This window comes from Salvelinus alpinus, chromosome 21, assembly GCF_045679555.1.
Source record: "Salvelinus alpinus chromosome 21, SLU_Salpinus.1, whole genome shotgun sequence".
NCBI lineage: Eukaryota > Metazoa > Chordata > Actinopteri > Salmoniformes > Salmonidae > Salvelinus > Salvelinus alpinus.
In genome coordinates, this window is record NC_092106.1 from 41322365 (window position 1) to 41340991 (window position 18627).

An 18627-nucleotide genomic window follows, 5' to 3' on the forward strand; every position below is an offset into this window, starting at 1 on the left:
TGCTGTGGTTTCACTACCTGAACAAGATCCAGTCTGCTGTGGTTTCACTAACTGAACAATATCCAGTCTGCTGTGGTTTCACTACCTGAACAAGATCCAGTCTGCTGTGGTTTCACTACCTGAACAAGATCCAGTCTGCTGTGGTTTTAACCTGAACAAGATCCAGTCTGCTGTGGTTTCACTACCTGAACAAGATCCAGTCTGCTGTGGTTTCACTACCTGAACAAGATCCAGTCTGCTGTGGTTTCACTACCTGAACAAGATCCAGTCTGCTGTGGTTTCACTAAATGAACAATATCCAGTCTGCTGTGGTTTCACTACCTGAACAAGATCCAGTCTGCTGTGGTTTCAACCTGAACAAGATCCAGTCTGCTGTGGTTTTAACCTGAACAAGATCCAGTCTGCTGTGGTTTCACTACCTGAACAAGATCCAGTCTGCTGTGGTTTCACTAACTGAACAATATCCAGTCTGCTGTGGTTTCACTACCTGAACAAGATCCAGTCTGCTGTGGTTTTAACCTGAACAAGATCCAGTCTGCTGTGGTTTTAACCTGAACAAGATCCAGTCTGCTGTGGTTTCACTACCTGAACAAGATCCAGTCTGCTGTGGTTTCACTACCTGAACAAGATCCAGTCTGCTGTGGTTTTAACCTGAACAAGATCCAGTCTGCTGTGGGTTTAACCTGAACAAGATCCAGTCTGCTGTGGTTTTAACCTGAACAAGATCCAGTCTGATGTGGTTTCACTACCTGAACAAGATCCAGTCTGCTGTGGTTTCACTACCTGAACAAGATCCAGTCTGCTGTGGTTTCACAACCTGAACAAGATCCAGTCTACTGTGGTTTTAACCTGAACAAGATCCAGTCTGCTGTGGTTTTAACCTGAACAAGATCCAGTCTGCTGTGGGTTTAACCTGAACAAGATCCAGTCTGCTGTGGTTTTAACCTGAACAAGATCCAGTCTGCTGTGATTTTAACCTGAACAAGATCCAGTCTGCTGTGGTTTTAACCTGAACAAGATCCAGTCTGATGTGGTTTCACTACCTGAACAAGATCCAGTCTGCTGTGGTTTCACTACCTGAACAAGATCCAGTCTGCTGTGGTTTCACAACCTGAACAAGATCCAGTCTACTGTGGTTTTAACCTGAACAAGATCCAGTCTGCTGTGGTTTTAACCTGAACAAGATCCAGTCTGCTGTGGGTTTAACCTGAACAAGATCAAGTCTGCTGTGGTTTTAACCTGAACAAGATCCAGTCTGCTGTGATTTTAACCTGAACAAGATCCAGTCTGCTGTGGTTTCACTACCTGAACAAGATCCAGTCTGCTGAGTTTCACTACCTGAACAAGATCCAGTCTGCTGTGGTTTCACTAACTGAACAAGATCCAGTCTGCTGTGGTTTCACTACCTGAACAAGATCCAGTCTGCTGTGGTTTCACTAACTGAACAAGATCCAGTCTGCTGAGTTTCACTACCTGAACAAGATCCAGTCTGCTGTGGTTTCACTAACTGAACAAGATCCAGTCTGCTGTGGTTTCACTAACTGAACAAGATCCAGTCTGCTGTGGTTTCACTACCTGAACAAGATCCAGTCTGCTGTGGTTTTAACCTGAACAAGATCCAGTCTGCTGTGGTTTTAACCTGAACAAGATCCAGTCTGCTGTGGGTTTAACCTGAACAAGATCCAGTCTGCTGTGGTTTTAACCTGAACAATATCCAGTCTGCTGTGGTTTTAACCTGAACAAGATCCAGTCTGTTGTGGTTTCACTACCTGAACAAGATCCAATCTGCTGTGGTTTCACTACCTGAACAAGATCCAGCCTGCTGTGGTTTCACTACCTGAACAAGATCCAGTCTGCTGTGGTTTCACTACCTGAACAAGATCCAGTCTGCTGTGGTTTCACTAACTGAACAAGATCCAGTCTGCTGTGGTTTCACTATCTGAACAAGATCCAGTCTGCTGTGGTTTTAACCTGAACAAGATCCAGTCTGCTGTGGTTTCACTACCTGAACAAGATCCAGTCTGCTGTGGTTTCACTACCTGAACAAGATCCAGTCTGCTGTGGTTTCACTACCTGAACAAGATCCAGTCTGCTGTGGTTTCACTAACTGAACAATATCCAGTCTGCTGTGGTTTCACTACCTGAACAAGATCCAGTCTGCTGTGGTTTTAACCTGAACAAGATCCAGTCTGCTGTGGTTTTAACCTGAACAAGATCCAGTCTGCTGTGGTTTCACTACCTGAACAAGATCCAGTCTGCTGTGGTTTCACTAACTGAACAATATCCAGTCTGCTGTGGTTTCACTACCTGAACAAGATCCAGTCTGCTGTGGTTTTAACCTGAACAAGATCCAGTCTGCTGTGGTTTTAACCTGAACAAGATCCAGTCTGCTGTGGTTTCACTACCTGAACAAGATCCAGTCTGCTGTGGTTTCACTACCTGAACAAGATCCAGTCTGCTGTGGTTTTAACCTGAACAAGATCCAGTCTGCTGTGGTTTCACTACCTGAACAAGATCCAGTCTGCTGTGGTTTCAAACTGAACAAGATCCAGTCTGCTGTGGTTTTAACCTGAACAAGATCCAGTCTGCTGTGGTTTTAACCTGAACAAGATCCAGTCTGTTGTGGTTTCAACCTGAACAAGATCCAGTCTGTTGTGGTTTCAACCTGAACAAGATCCAGTCTGCTGTGGTTTCACTAACTGAACAAGATCCAGTCTGCTGTGGTTTTAACCTGAACAAGATCCAGTCTGTTGTGGTTTCACTACCTGAACAAGATCCAGTCTGCTGTGGTTTCACTACCTGAACAAGATCCAGCCTGCTGTGGTTTCACTACCTGAACAAGATCCAGTCTGCTGTGGTTTCACTACCTGAACAAGATCCAGTCTGCTGTGGTTTCACTAACTGAACAATATCCAGTCTGCTGTGGTTTCACTACCTGAACAAGATCCAGTCTGCTGTGGTTTCACTACCTGAACAAGATCCAGTCTGCTGTGGTTTTAACCTGAACAAGATCCAGTCTGCTGTGGTTTCACTACCTGAACAAGATCCAGTCTGCTGTGGTTTCACTACCTGAACAAGATCCAGTCTGCTGTGGTTCACTACCTGAACAAGATCCAGTCTGCTGTGGTTTCACTAACTGAACAATATCCAGTCTGCTGTGGTTTCACTACCTGAACAAGATCCAGTCTGCTGTGGTTTTAACCTGAACAAGATCCAGTCTGCTGTGGTTTCACTACCTGAACAAGATCCAGTCTGCTGTGGTTTCAAACTGAACAAGATCCAGTCTGCTGTGGGTTTAACCTGAACAAGATCCAGTCTGCTGTGGTTTTAACCTGAACAAGATCCAGTCTGATGTGGTTTCACTACCTGAACAAGATCCAGTCTGCTGTGGTTTCAATACCTGAACAAGATCCAGTCTGCTGTGGTTTCACAACCTGAACAAGATCCAGTCTACTGTGGTTTTAACCTGAACAAGATCCAGTCTGCTGTGGTTTTAACCTGAACAAGATCCAGTCTGCTGTGGGTTTAACCTGAACAAGATCCAGTCTGCTGTGGTTTTAACCTGAACAAGATCCAGTCTGCTGTGATTTTAACCTGAACAAGATCCAGTCTGCTGTGGTTTTAACCTGAACAAGATCCAGTCTGATGTGGTTTCACTACCTGAACAAGATCCAGTCTGCTGTGGTTTCACTACCTGAACAAGATCCAGTCTGCTGTGGTTTCACAACCTGAACAAGATCCAGTCTACTGTGGTTTTAAACTGAACAAGATCCAGTCTGCTGTGGTTTTAACCTGAACAAAATCCAGTCTGCTGTGGGTTTAACCTGAACAAGATCAAGTCTGCTGTGGTTTTAACCTGAACAAGATCCAGTCTGCTGTGATTTTAACCTGAACAAGATCCAGTCTGCTGTGGTTTCACTACCTGAACAAGATCCAGTCTGCTGAGTTTCACTACCTGAACAAGATCCAGTCTGCTGTGGTTTCACTAACTGAACAAGATCCAGTCTGCTGTGCTTTCACTACCTGAACAAGATCCAGTCTGCTGTGGTTTCACTACCTGAACAAGATCCAGTCTGCTGTGGTTTCACTAACTGAACAAGATCCAGTCTGCTGTGGTTTCACTAACTGAACAAGATCCAGTCTGCTGTGGTTTCACTACCTGAACAAGATCCAGTCTGCTGTGGTTTTAACCTGAACAAGATCCAGTCTGCTGTGGTTTTAACCTGAACAAGATCCAGTCTGCTGTGGGTTTAACCTGAACAAGATCCAGTCTGCTGTGGTTTTAACCTGAACAATATCCAGTCTGCTGTGGTTTTAACCTGAACAAGATCCAGTCTGTTGTGGTTTCACTACCTGAACAAGATCCAATCTGCTGTGGTTTCACTACCTGAACAAGATCCAGCCTGCTGTGGTTTCACTACCTGAACAAGATCCAGTCTGCTGTGGTTTCACTACCTGAACAAGATCCAGTCTGCTGTGGTTTCACTAACTGAACAAGATCCAGTCTGCTGTGGTTTCACTATCTGAACAAGATCCAGTCTGCTGTGGTTTTAACCTGAACAAGATCCAGTCTGCTGTGGTTTCACTACCTGAACAAGATCCAGTCTGCTGTGGTTTCACTAACTGAACAATATCCAGTCTGCTGTGGTTTCACTACCTGAACAAGATCCAGTCTGCTGTGGTTGTAACCTGAACAAGATCCAGTCTGCTGTGGTTTTAACCTGAACAAGATCCAGTCTGCTGTGGTTTCACTACCTGAACAAGATCCAGTCTGCTGTGGTTTCACTAACTGAACAATATCCAGTCTGCTGTGGTTTCACTACCTGAACAAGATCCAGTCTGCTGTGGTTTTAACCTGAACAAGATCCAGTCTGCTGTGGTTTTAACCTGAACAAGATCCAGTCTGCTGTGGTTTCACTACCTGAACAAGATCCAGTCTGCTGTGGTTTCACTACCTGAACAAGATCCAGTCTGCTGTGGTTTTAACCTGAACAAGATCCAGTCTGCTGTGGTTTCACTACCTGAACAAGATCCAGTCTGCTGTGGTTTCAAACTGAACAAGATCCAGTCTGCTGTGGTTTTAACCTGAACAAGATCCAGTCTGCTGTGGTTTTAACCTGAACAAGATCCAGTCTGTTGTGGTTTCAACCTGAACAAGATCCAGTCTGTTGTGGTTTCAACCTGAACAAGATCCAGTCTGCTGTGGTTTCACTAACTGAACAAGATCCAGTCTGCTGTGGTTTTAACCTGAACAAGATCCAGTCTGTTGTGGTTTCAACCTGAACAAGATCCAGTCTGTTGTGGTTTCACTACCTGAACAAGATCCAGTCTGCTGTGGTTTCACTACCTGAACAAGATCCAGCCTGCTGTGGTTTCACTACCTGAACAAGATCCAGTCTGCTGTGGTTTCACTACCTGAACAAGATCCAGTCTGCTGTGGTTTCACTAACTGAACAATATCCAGTCTGCTGTGGTTTCACTACCTGAACAAGATCCAGTCTGCTGTGGTTTCACTACCTGAACAAGATCCAGTCTGCTGTGGTTTTAACCTGAACAAGATCCAGTCTGCTGTGGTTTCACTACCTGAACAAGATCCAGTCTGCTGTGGTTTCACTACCTGAACAAGATCCAGTCTGCTGTGGTTCACTACCTGAACAAGATCCAGTCTGCTGTGGTTTCACTAACTGAACAATATCCAGTCTGCTGTGGTTTCACTACCTGAACAAGATCCAGTCTGCTGTGGTTTTAACCTGAACAAGATCCAGTCTGCTGTGGTTTAACTACCTGAACAAGATCCAGTCTGCTGTGGTTTCAAACTGAACAAGATCCAGTCTGCTGTGGTTTTAACCTGAACAAGATCCAGTCTGCTGTGGTTTTAACCTGAACAATATCCAGTCTGTTGTGGTTTCAACCTGAACAAGATCCAGTCTGTTGTGGTTTCAACCTGAACAAGATCCAGTCTGCTGTGGTTTCACTAACTGAACAAGATCCAGTCTGCTGTGGTTTTAACCTGAACAAGATCCAGTCTGTTGTGGTTTCAACCTGAACAAGATCCAGTCTGTTGTGGTTTCAACCTGAACAAGATCCAGTCTGCTGTGGTTTCACTACCTGAATAAGATCCAGTCTGCTGTGGTTTCACTACCTGAACAAGATCCAGCCTGCCGTGGTTTCACTACCTGAACAAGATCCAGTCTGCTGTGGTTTCACTACCTGAACAAGATCCAGTCTGCTGTGGTTTCACTAACTGAACAATATCCAGTCTGCTGTGGTTTCACTACCTGAACAAGATCCAGTCTGCTGTGGTTTCACTACCTGAACAAGATCCAGTCTGCTGTGGTTTTAACCTGAACAAGATCCAGTCTGCTGTGGTTTCACTACCTGAACAAGATCCAGTCTGCTGTGGTTTCACTACCTGAACAAGATCCAGTCTGCTGTGGTTTCACTACCTGAACAAGATCCAGTCTGATGTGGTTTCACTACCTGAACAAGATCCAGTCTGATGTGGTTTCACTACCTGAACAAGATCCAGTCTGATGTGGTTTCACTACCTGAACAAGATCCAGTCTACTGTGGTTTCAACCTGAACAAGATCCAGTCTGATGTGGTTTCACTACCTGAACAAGATCCAGTCTGCTGTGGTTTCACTACCTGAACAAGATCCAGTCTGCTGTGGTTTTAACCTGAACAAGATCCAGTCTGCTGTGGTTTCACTACCTGAACAAGATCCAGTCTGCTGTGGTTTCACTACCTGAACAAGATCCAGTCTGCTGTGGTTTCACTACCTGAACAAGATCCAGTCTGATGTGGTTTCACTACCTGAACAAGATCCAGTCTGATGTGGTTTCACTACCTGAACAAGATCCAGTCTGATGTGGTTTCACTACCTGAACAAGATCCAGTCTACTGTGGTTTCAACCTGAACAAGATCCAGTCTGATGTGGTTTCACTACCTGAACAAGATCCAGTCTGCTGTGGTTTCACTACCTGAACAAGATCCAGTCTGCTGTGGTTTTAACCTGAACAAGATCCAGTCTGCTGTGGTTTTAACCTGAACAAGATCCAGTCTGCTGTGGTTTCACTACCTGAACAAGATCCAGTCTGCTGTGGTTTTAACCTGAACAAGATCCAGTCTGCTGTGGTTTCAACCTGAACAAGATCCAGTCTGATGTGGTTTCACTACCTGAACAAGATCCAGTCTGCTGTGGTTTCACTACCTGAACAAGATCCAGTCTGCTGTGGTTTCACAACCTGAACAAGATCCAGTCTACTGTGGTTTTAACCTGAACAAGATCCAGTCTGCTGTGGTTTTAACCTGAACAAGATCCAGTCTGCTGTGGGTTTAACCTGAACAAGATCCAGTCTGCTGTGGTTTTAACCTGAACAAGATCCAGTCTGATGTGGTTTCACTACCTGAACAAGATCCAGTCTGCTGTGGTTTCACTACCTGAACAAGATCCAGTCTGCTGTGGTTTCACAACCTGAACAAGATCCAGTCTACTTTGGTTTTAACCTGAACAAGATCCAGTCTGCTGTGGTTTTAACCTGAACAAGATCCAGTCTGCTGTGGGTTTAACCTGAACAAGATCCAGTCTGCTGTGGTTTTAACCTGAACAAGATCCAGTCTGCTGTGGTTTCACTACCTGAACAAGATCCAGTCTGCTGAGTTTCACTACCTGAACAAGATCCAGTCTGCTGTGGTTTCACTAACTGAACAAGATCCAGTCTGCTGTGGTTTCACTACCTGAACAAGATCCAGTCTGCTGTGGTTTCACTAACTGAACAAGATCCAGTCTGCTGAGTTTCACTACCTGAACAAGATCCAGTCTGCTGTGGTTTCACTAACTGAACAAGATCCAGTCTGCTGTGGTTTCACTAACTGAACAAGATCCAGTCTGCTGTGGTTTCACTACCTGAACAAGATCCAGTCTGCTGTGGTTTTAACCTGAACAAGATCCAGTCTGCTGTGGTTTTAACCTGAACAAGATCCTGTCTGCTTTGGGTTTAACCTGAACAAGATCCAGTCTGCTGTGGTTTTAACCTGAACAATATCCAGTCTGCTGTGGTTTTAACCTGAACAAGATCCAGACTGTTGTGGTTTCACTACCTGAACAAGATCCAGTCTGCTGTGGTTTCACTACCTGAACAAGATCCAGCCTGCTGTGGTTTCACTACCTGAACAAGATCCAGTCTGCTGTGGTTTCACTACCTGAACAAGATCCAGTCTGCTGTGGTTTCACTAACTGAACAAGATCCAGTCTGCTGTGGTTTCACTACCTGAACAAGATCCAGTCTGCTGTGGTTTTAACCTGAACAAGATCCAGTCTGCTGTGGTTTCACTACCTGAACAAGATCCAGTCTGCTGTGGTTTCACTACCTGAACAAGATCCAGTCTGCTGTGGTTTCACTAACTGAACAATATCCAGTCTGCTGTGGTTTCACTACCTGAACAAGATCCAGTCTGCTGTGGTTTTAACCTGAACAAGATCCAGTCTGCTGTGGTTTTAACCTGAACAAGATCCAGTCTGCTGTGGTTTTAACCTGAACAAGATCCAGTCTGCTGTGGTTTCACTAACTGAACAATATCCAGTCTGCTGTGGTTTCACTACCTGAACAAGATCCAGTCTGCTGTGGTTTTAACCTGAACAAGATCCAGTCTGCTGTGGTTTTAACCTGAACAAGATCCAGTCTGCTGTGGTTTCACTACCTGAACAAGATCCAGTCTGCTGTGGTTTCAAACTGAACAAGATCCAGTCTGCTGTGGTTTTAACCTGAACAAGATCCAGTCTGCTGTGGTTTTAACCTGAACAAGATCCAGTCTGTTGTGGTTTCAACCTGAACAAGATCCAGTCTGTTGTGGTTTCAACCTGAACAAGATCCAGTCTGCTGTGGTTTCACTAACTGAACAAGATCCAGTCTGCTGTGGTTTTAACCTGAACAAGATCCAGTCTGTTGTGGTTTCAACCTTTAACAAGATCCAGTCTGTTGTGGTTTCAACCTGAACAAGATCCAGTCTGCTGTGGTTTCACTACCTGAACAAGATCCAGTCTGCTGTGGTTTCACTACCTGAACAAGATCCAGCCTGCTGTGGTTTCACTACCTGAACAAGATCCAGTCTGCTGTGGTTTCACTACCTGAACAAGATCCAGTCTGCTGTGGTTTCACTAACTGAACAATATCCAGTCTGCTGTGGTTTCACTACCTGAACAAGATCCAGTCTGCTGTGGTTTCACTACCTGAACAAGATCCAGTCTGCTGTGGTTTTAACCTGAACAAGATCCAGTCTGCTGTGGTTTCACTACCTGAACAAGATCCAGTCTGCTGTGGTTTCACTACCTGAACAAGATCCAGTCTGCTGTGGTTCACTACCTGAACAAGATCCAGTCTGCTGTGGTTTTAACCTGAACAAGATCCAGTCTGCTGTGGTTTCACTACCTGAACAAGATCCAGTCTGCTGTGGTTTCAAACTGAACAAGATCCAGTCTGCTGTGGTTTTAACCTGAACAAGATCCAGTCTGCTGTGGTTTTAACCTGAACAAGATCCAGTCTGTTGTGGTTTCAACCTGAACAAGATCCAGTCTGTTGTGGTTTCAACCTGAACAAGATCCAGTCTGCTGTGGTTTCACTAACTGAACAAGATCCAGTCTGCTGTGGTTTTAACCTGAACAAGATCCAGTCTGTTGTGGTTTCAACCTTTAACAAGATCCAGTCTGTTGTGGTTTCAACCTGAACAAGATCCAGTCTGCTGTGGTTTCACTACCTGAACAAGATCCAGTCTGCTGTGGTTTCACTACCTGAACAAGATCCAGCCTGCTGTGGTTTCACTACCTGAACAAGATCCAGTCTGCTGTGGTTTCACTACCTGAACAAGATCCAGTCTGCTGTGGTTTCACTAACTGAACAATATCCAGTCTGCTGTGGTTTCACTACCTGAACAAGATCCAGTCTGCTGTGGTTTCACTACCTGAACAAGATCCAGTCTGCTGTGGTTTTAACCTGAACAAGATCCAGTCTGCTGTGGTTTCACTACCTGAACAAGATCCAGTCTGCTGTGGTTTCACTACCTGAACAAGATCCAGTCTGCTGTGGTTCACTACCTGAACAAGATCCAGTCTGCTGTGGTTTCACTAACTGAACAATATCCAGTCTGCTGTGGTTTCACTACCTGAACAAGATCCAGTCTGCTGTGGTTTTAACCTGAACAAGATCCAGTCTGCTGTGGTTTCACTACCTGAACAAGATCCAGTCTGCTGTGGTTTCAAGCTGAACAAGATCCAGTCTGCTGTGGTTTTAACCTGAACAAGATCCAGTCTGCTGTGGTTTTAACCTGAACAAGATCCAGTCTGCTGTGGGTTTAACCTGAACAAGATCCAGTCTGCTGTGGTTTTAACCTGAACAAGATCCAGTCTGATGTGGTTTCACTACCTGAACAAGATCCAGTCTGCTGTGGTTTCACTACCTGAACAAGATCCAGTCTGCTGTGGTTTCACAACCTGAACAAGATCCAGTCTACTGTGGTTTTAACCTGAACAAGATCCAGTCTGCTGTGGTTTTAACCTGAACAAGATCCAGTCTGCTGTGGGTTTAACCTGAACAAGATCCAGTCTGCTGTGGTTTTAACCTGAACAAGATCCAGTCTGCTGTGATTTTAACCTGAACAAGATCCAGTCTGCTGTGGTTTCACTACCTGAACAAGATCCAGTCTGCTGAGTTTCACTACCTGAACAAGATCCAGTCTGCTGTGGTTTCACTAACTGAACAAGATCCAGTCTGCTGTGGTTTCACTACCTGAACAAGATCCAGTCTGCTGTGGTTTCACTAACTGAACAAGATCCAGTCTGCTGTGGTTTCACTAACTGAACAAGATCCAGTCTGCTGTGGTTTCACTAACTGAACAAGATCCAGTCTGCTGTGGTTTCACTACCTGAACAAGATCCAGTCTGCTGTGGTTTTAACCTGAACAAGATCCAGTCTGCTGTGGTTTTAACCTGAACAAGATCCTGTCTGCTTTGGGTTTAACCTGAACAAGATCCAGTCTGCTGTGGTTTTAACCTGAACAATATCCAGTCTGCTGTGGTTTTAACCTGAACAAGATCCAGTCTGTTGTGGTTTCACTACCTGAACAAGATCCAGTCTGCTGTGGTTTCACTACCTGAACAAGATCCAGCCTGCTGTGGTTTCACTACCTGAACAAGATCCTGTCTGCTGTGGTTTCACTACCTGAACAAGATCCAGTCTGCTGTGGTTTCACTACCTGAACAAGATCCAGTCTGCTGTGGTTTCACTAACTGAACAATATCCAGTCTGCTGTGGTTTCACTACCTGAACAAGATCCAGTCTGCTGTGGTTTTAACCTGAACAAGATCCAGTCTGCTGTGGGTTTAACCTGAACAAGATCCAGTCTGCTGTGGTTTTAACCTGAACAAGATCCAGTCTGCTGTGGTTTCACTACCTGAACAAGATCCAGTCTGCTGAGTTTCACTACCTGAACAAGATCCAGTCTGCTGTGGTTTCACTAACTGAACAAGATCCAGTCTGCTGTGGTTTCACTACCTGAACAAGATCCAGTCTGCTGTGGTTTCACTAACTGAACAAGATCCAGTCTGCTGAGTTTCACTACCTGAACAAGATCCAGTCTGCTGTGGTTTCACTAACTGAACAAGATCCAGTCTGCTGTGGTTTCACTACCTGAACAAGATCCAGCCTGCTGTGGTTTCACTACCTGAACAAGATCCAGTCTGCTGTGGTTTCACTACCTGAACAAGATCCAGTCTGCTGTGGTTTCACTAACTGAACAATATCCAGTCTGCTGTGGTTTCACTACCTGAACAAGATCCAGTCTGCTGTGGTTTCACTACCTGAACAAGATCCAGTCTGCTGTGGTTTTAACCTGAACAAGATCCAGTCTGCTGTGGTTTCACTACCTGAACAAGATCCAGTCTGCTGTGGTTTCACTACCTGAACAAGATCCAGTCTGCTGTGGTTCACTACCTGAACAAGATCCAGTCTGCTGTGGTTTTAACCTGAACAAGATCCAGTCTGCTGTGGTTTCACTACCTGAACAAGATCCAGTCTGCTGTGGTTTCAAACTGAACAAGATCCAGTCTGCTGTGGTTTTAACCTGAACAAGATCCAGTCTGCTGTGGTTTTAACCTGAACAAGATCCAGTCTGTTGTGGTTTCAACCTGAACAAGATCCAGTCTGTTGTGGTTTCAACCTGAACAAGATCCAGTCTGCTGTGGTTTTAACCTGAACAAGATCCAGTCTGCTGTGGGTTTAACCTGAACAAGATCCAGTCTGCTGTGGTTTTAACCTGAACAAGATCCAGTCTGCTGTGGTTTCACTACCTGAACAAGATCCAGTCTGCTGTGGTTTCAAGCTGAACAAGATCCAGTCTGCTGTAGTTTTAACCTGAACAAGATCCAGTCTGCTGTGGTTTTAACCTGAACAAGATCCAGTCTGCTGTGGGTTTAACCTGAACAAGATCCAGTCTGCTGTGGTTTTAACCTGAACAAGATCCAGTCTGATGTGGTTTCACTACCTGAACAAGATCCAGTCTGCTGTGGTTTCACTACCTGAACAAGATCCAGTCTGCTGTGGTTTCACAACCTGAACAAGATCCAGTCTACTGTGGTTTTAACCTGAACAAGATCCAGTCTGCTGTGGTTTTAACCTGAACAAGATCCAGTCTGCTGTGGGTTTAACCTGAACAAGATCCAGTCTGCTGTGGTTTTAACCTGAACAAGATCCAGTCTGCTGTGATTTTAACCTGAACAAGATCCAGTCTGCTGTGGTTTCACTACCTGAACAAGATCCAGTCGTCTGAGTTTCACTACCTGAACAAGATCCAGTCTGCTGTGGTTTCACTAACTGAACAAGATCCAGTCTGCTGTGGTTTCACTACCTGAACAAGATCCAGTCTGCTGTGGTTTCACTAACTGAACAAGATCCAGTCTGCTGTGGTTTCACTAACTGAACAAGATCCAGTCTGCTGTGGTTTCACTAACTGAACAAGATCCAGTCTGCTGTGGTTTCACTACCTGAACAAGATCCAGTCTGCTGTGGTTTTAACCTGAACAAGATCCAGTCTGCTGTGGTTTTAACCTGAACAAGATCCTGTCTGCTTTGGGTTTAACCTGAACAAGATCCAGTCTGCTGTGGTTTTAACCTGAACAATATCCAGTCTGCTGTGGTTTTAACCTGAACAAGATCCAGTCTGTTGTGGTTTCACTACCTGAACAAGATCCAGTCTGCTGTGGTTTCACTACCTGAACAAGATCCAGCCTGCTGTGGTTTCACTACCTGAACAAGATCCAGTCTGCTGTGGTTTCACTACCTGAACAAGATCCAGTCTGCTGTGGTTTCACTACCTGAACAAGATCCAGTCTGCTGTGGTTTCACTAACTGAACAATATCCAGTCTGCTGTGGTTTCACTACCTGAACAAGATCCAGTCTGCTGTGGTTTTAACCTGAACAAGATCCAGTCTGCTGTGGGTTTAACCTGAACAAGATCCAGTCTGCTGTGGTTTTAACCTGAACAAGATCCAGTCTGCTGTGGTTTCACTACCTGAACAAGATCCAGTCTGCTGAGTTTCACTACCTGAACAAGATCCAGTCTGCTGTGGTTTCACTAACTGAACAAGATCCAGTCTGCTGTGGTTTCACTACCTGAACAAGATCCAGTCTGCTGTGGTTTCACTAACTGAACAAGATCCAGTCTGCTGAGTTTCACTACCTGAACAAGATCCAGTCTGCTGTGGTTTCACTAACTGAACAAGATCCAGTCTGCTGTGGTTTCACTAACTGAACAAGATCCAGTCTGCTGTGGTTTCACTACCTGAACAAGATCCAGTCTGCTGTGGTTTTAACCTGAACAAGATCCAGTCTGCTGTGGTTTTAACCTGAACAAGATCCTGTCTGCTTTGGGTTTAACCTGAACAAGATCCAGTCTGCTGTGGTTTTAACCTGAACAATATCCAGTCTGCTGTGGTTTTAACCTGAACAAGATCCAGTCTGTTGTGGTTTCACTACCTGAACAAGATCCAGTCTGCTGTGGTTTCACTACCTGAACAAGATCCAGCCTGCTGTGGTTTCACTACCTGAACAAGATCCAGTCTGCTGTGGTTTCACTACCTGAACAAGATCCAGTCTGCTGTGGTTTCACTAACTGAACAAGATCCAGTCTGCTGTGGTTTCACTACCTGAACAATATCCAGTCTGCTGTGGTTTTAACCTGAACAAGATCCAGTCTGCTGTGGTTTCACTACCTGAACAAGATCCAGTCTGCTGTGGTTTCACTACCTGAACAAGATCCAGTCTGCTGTGGTTTCACTACCTGAACAAGATCCAGTCTGCTGTGGTTTCACTATCTGAACAAGATCCAGTCTGCTGTGGTTTCACTACCTGAACAAGATCCAGTCTGCTGTGGTTTTAACCTGAACAAGATCCAGTCTGCTGTGGTTTTAACCTGAACAAGATCCAGTCTGCTGTGGTTTTAACCTGAACAAGATCCAGTCTGCTGTGGTTTCACTAACTGAACAATATCCAGTCTGCTGTGGTTTCACTACCTGAACAAGATCCAGTCTGCTGTGGTTTTAACCTGAACAAGATCCAGTCTGCTGTGGTTTTAACCTGAACAAGATCCAGTCTGCTGTGGTTTCACTACCTGAACAAGATCCAGTCTGCTGTGGTTTCATTACCTGAACAAGATCCAGTCTGCTGTGGTTTTAACCTGAACAAGATCCAGTCTGCTGTGGTTTCACTACCTGAACAAGATCCAGTCTGCTGTGGTTTCAAACTGAACAAGATCCAGTCTGCTGTGGTTTTAACCTGAACAAGATCCAGTCTGCTGTGGTTTTAACCTGAACAAGATCCAGTCTGTTGTGGTTTCAACCTGAACAAGATCCAGTCTGTTGTGGTTTCAACCTGAACAAGATCCAGTCTGCTGTGGTTTCACTAACTGAACAAGATCCAGTCTGCTGTGGTTTTAACCTGAACAAGATCCAGTCTGTTGTGGTTTCAACCTTTAACAAGATCCAGTCTGTTGTGGTTTCAACCTGAACAAGATCCAGTCTGCTGTGGTTTCACTACCTGAACAAGATCCAGTCTGCTGTGGTTTCACTACCTGAACAAGATCCAGCCTGCTGTGGTTTCACTACCTGAACAAGATCCAGTCTGCTGTGGTTTCACTACCTGAACAAGATCCAGTCTGCTGTGGTTTCACTAACTGAACAAGATCCAGTCTGCTGTGGTTTCACTACCTGAACAATATCCAGTCTGCTGTGGTTTTAACCTGAACAAGATCCAGTCTGCTGTGGTTTCACTACCTGAACAAGATCCAGTCTGCTGTGGTTTCACTACCTGAACAAGATCCAGTCTGCTGTGGTTTCACTACCTGAACAAGATCCAGTCTGCTGTGGTTTCACTAACTGAACAAGATCCAGTCTGCTGTGGTTTCACTACCTGAACAAGATCCAGTCTGCTGTGGTTTTAACCTGAACAAGATCCAGTCTGCTGTGGTTTTAACCTGAACAAGATCCAGTCTGCTGTGGTTTTAACCTGAACAAGATCCAGTCTGCTGTGGTTTCACTAACTGAACAATATCCAGTCTGCTGTGGTTTCACTACCTGAACAAGATCCAGTCTGCTGTGGTTTTAACCTGAACAAGATCCAGTCTGCTGTGGTTTTAACCTGAACAAGATCCAGTCTGCTGTGGTTTCACTACCTGAACAAGATCCAGTCTGCTGTGGTTTCATTACCTGAACAAGATCCAGTCTGCTGTGGTTTTAACCTGAACAAGATCCAGTCTGCTGTGGTTTCACTACCTGAACAAGATCCAGTCTGCTGTGGTTTCAAACTGAACAAGATCCAGTCTGCTGTGGTTTTAACCTGAACAAGATCCAGTCTGCTGTGGTTTTAACCTGAACAAGATCCAGTCTGTTGTGGTTTCAACCTAACAAGATCCAGTCTGTTGTGGTTTCAACCTGAACAAGATCCAGTCTGCTGTGGTTTCACTAACTGAACAAGATCCAGTCTGCTGTGGTTTTAACCTGAACAAGATCCAGTCTGTTGTGGTTTCAACCTTTAACAAGATCCAGTCTGTTGTGGTTTCAACCTGAACAAGATCCAGTCTGCTGTGGTTTCACTACCTGAACAAGATCCAGTCTGCTGTGGTTTCACTACCTGAACAAGATCCAGCCTGCTGTGGTTTCACTACCTGAACAAGATCCAGTCTGCTGTGGTTTCACTACCTGAACAAGATCCAGTCTGCTGTGGTTTCACTAACTGAACAATATCCAGTCTGCTGTGGTTTCACTACCTGAACAAGATCCAGTCTGCTGTGGTTTCACTACCTGAACAAGATCCAGTCTGCTGTGGTTTTAACCTGAACAAGATCCAGTCTGCTCTGGTTTCACTACCTGAACATGATCCAGTCTGCTGTGGTTTCACTACCTGAACAAGATCCAGTCTGCTGTGGTTCACTACCTGAACAAGATCCAGTCTGCTGTGGTTTCACTAACTGAACAATATCCAGTCTGCTGTGGTTTCACTACCTGAACAAGATCCAGTCTGCTGTGGTTTCACTAACTGAACAATATCCAGTCTGCTGTGGTTTCACTACCTGAACAAGATCCAGTCTGCTGTGGTTTTAACCTGAACAAGATCCAGTCTGCTGTGGTTTTAACCTGAACAAGATCCAGTCTGCTGTGGTTTCACTACCTGAACAAGATCCAGTCTGCTGTGGTTTCACTACCTGAACAAGATCCAGTCTGCTGTGGTTTTAACCTGAACAAGATCCAGTCTGCTGTGGTTTCACTACCTGAACAAGATCCAGTCTGCTGTGGTTTCAAACTGAACAAGATCCAGTCTGCTGTGGTTTTAACCTGAACAAGATCCAGTCTGCTGTGGTTTTAACCTGAACAAGATCCAGTCTGTTGTGGTTTCAACCTGAACAAGATCCAGTCTGTTGTGGTTTTAACCTGAACAAGATCCAGTCTGCTGTGGAAACTCCTGAAACGCATGGGCTACAGCACCCAAAGAGACACATCAATATTTCTCCAGTCAATATATTCTGGAATTAAGTACACCGTACATTTTAATTTTGCTGTGGGATCTTGTGCTTTAGTGGGCCTGAGCTACACAACCCCTCGGGTGTTAAGAGTTAAAACATATGAAAACTGTAGATTGAAGCTGGAGCTACAGTACTGCTTTGGGCTCAAACTTTAGACAACTAATTTAACTATCGTTGCCATACATAAACTACAGCTCAGTGTTTCGACACCATAGTGCCATCACAAAGTTCATCACTAAGCTAAGGACTCTGGGACTAAACACCTATTGCAACTGGACCCTGGACTTCATGACGGGCCGCTCCCAGGTGGTAAGGGTAGGTAACAACACATCTGCCACGCTGATCCTCAACACAGGGGCCCCTCAGGGGTGCGTGCTTAGTCCCCTCCTGTATTCCCTGTTCACCCATGACTGCATGGCCAACCACGACTCCAACACCATCATTACATTTGCCAACGACACAACAGTGGTAGGCCTGATCACCGACAACGATGAGACAGCCTATAGGGAGGAGGTCAGAGACCTGGCTGTGTGGTGCCAGAATAACAACCTCTCCCTCAACGTGAGCAAGACAAAGGAGACGATTGTGGACTACAGGAAAAAGAGGACCGAGCACGCCCCCATTCTCATCGATGGGGCTGCAGTGGAGTGGGTCGAGAGTTTCAAGTTCCTTGATGTCCACATCACCAACAAACTATCATGGTCCAAACACACCAAAACAGTCGTGAAGAGGACACGACAACACCTTTCCCCCTCAGGAGACAGAAAAGACTTGTCATGTGTCCTCAGATCCTCAAAAAGTTCTACAGCTGCACCTTCGAGAGCATCCTCACCGGTTGCATCACCACCTGGTTTGGCAACTGCTCGGCATCTGACCGTAAGGCACTACAGAGGGTAGTGCGTACGGCCCAGTACATCACTGGGGCCAAGCTTCCTGCTATCCAGGACATCTATACCAGGCAGTGTCAGAGGAAGGCCCTAAAAATTGTCAAAGACTCCAGCCACCCTAGTCATAGACTGTTCTCTCTGCTACCACACAGCAAACGGTACCGGAGCTCCAAGTCTTGGACCAAAATGCAACTTAACAGATTCTACCACCAAGCCATAAGACTGCTGAACAATTAATCATATAGCCACCCAGACTATTTACATTGACCCCCTGTATATAGTCTCCACATTGACTCTGTACCGGTACCCCCTGTATATAGTCTCCACATTGACTCTGTACCGGTACCCCCTGTATATAGCCTCCACATTGACTCTGTACCGGTACCCCCTGTATATAGCCTCCACATTGACTCTGTACCGTACCCCCTGTATATAGCCTCCACATTGACTCTGTACCGGTACCCCCTGTATATAGCCTCTGAATTTTAATTTTATTTTGTTACTTTTTCTTTTTTCTTTTTTACTTTAGTTTATTTTGTAAATATTTTCGTAACTCTATTTCTTGAACTGCATTGTTGGTTAAGGGCTTACAAGTAAGCATTTCACAGTAAGGTGTTGTATTCGGCGCATGTGACAAATACAATAGATTTTATTTGATAGTAGTTAGAGGA

General features: G+C 45.1%; 1 protein-coding gene across 2 annotated transcripts in view; it reads right to left on the reverse strand.

The window, feature by feature from the left end:
* LOC139548331 (rho GTPase-activating protein 42) overlaps positions 1-18627 on the reverse strand; it is a 346340-nt gene that overhangs the window by 141314 nt on the left and 186399 nt on the right. The gene's annotated exons all lie outside the window — the stretch shown is intronic.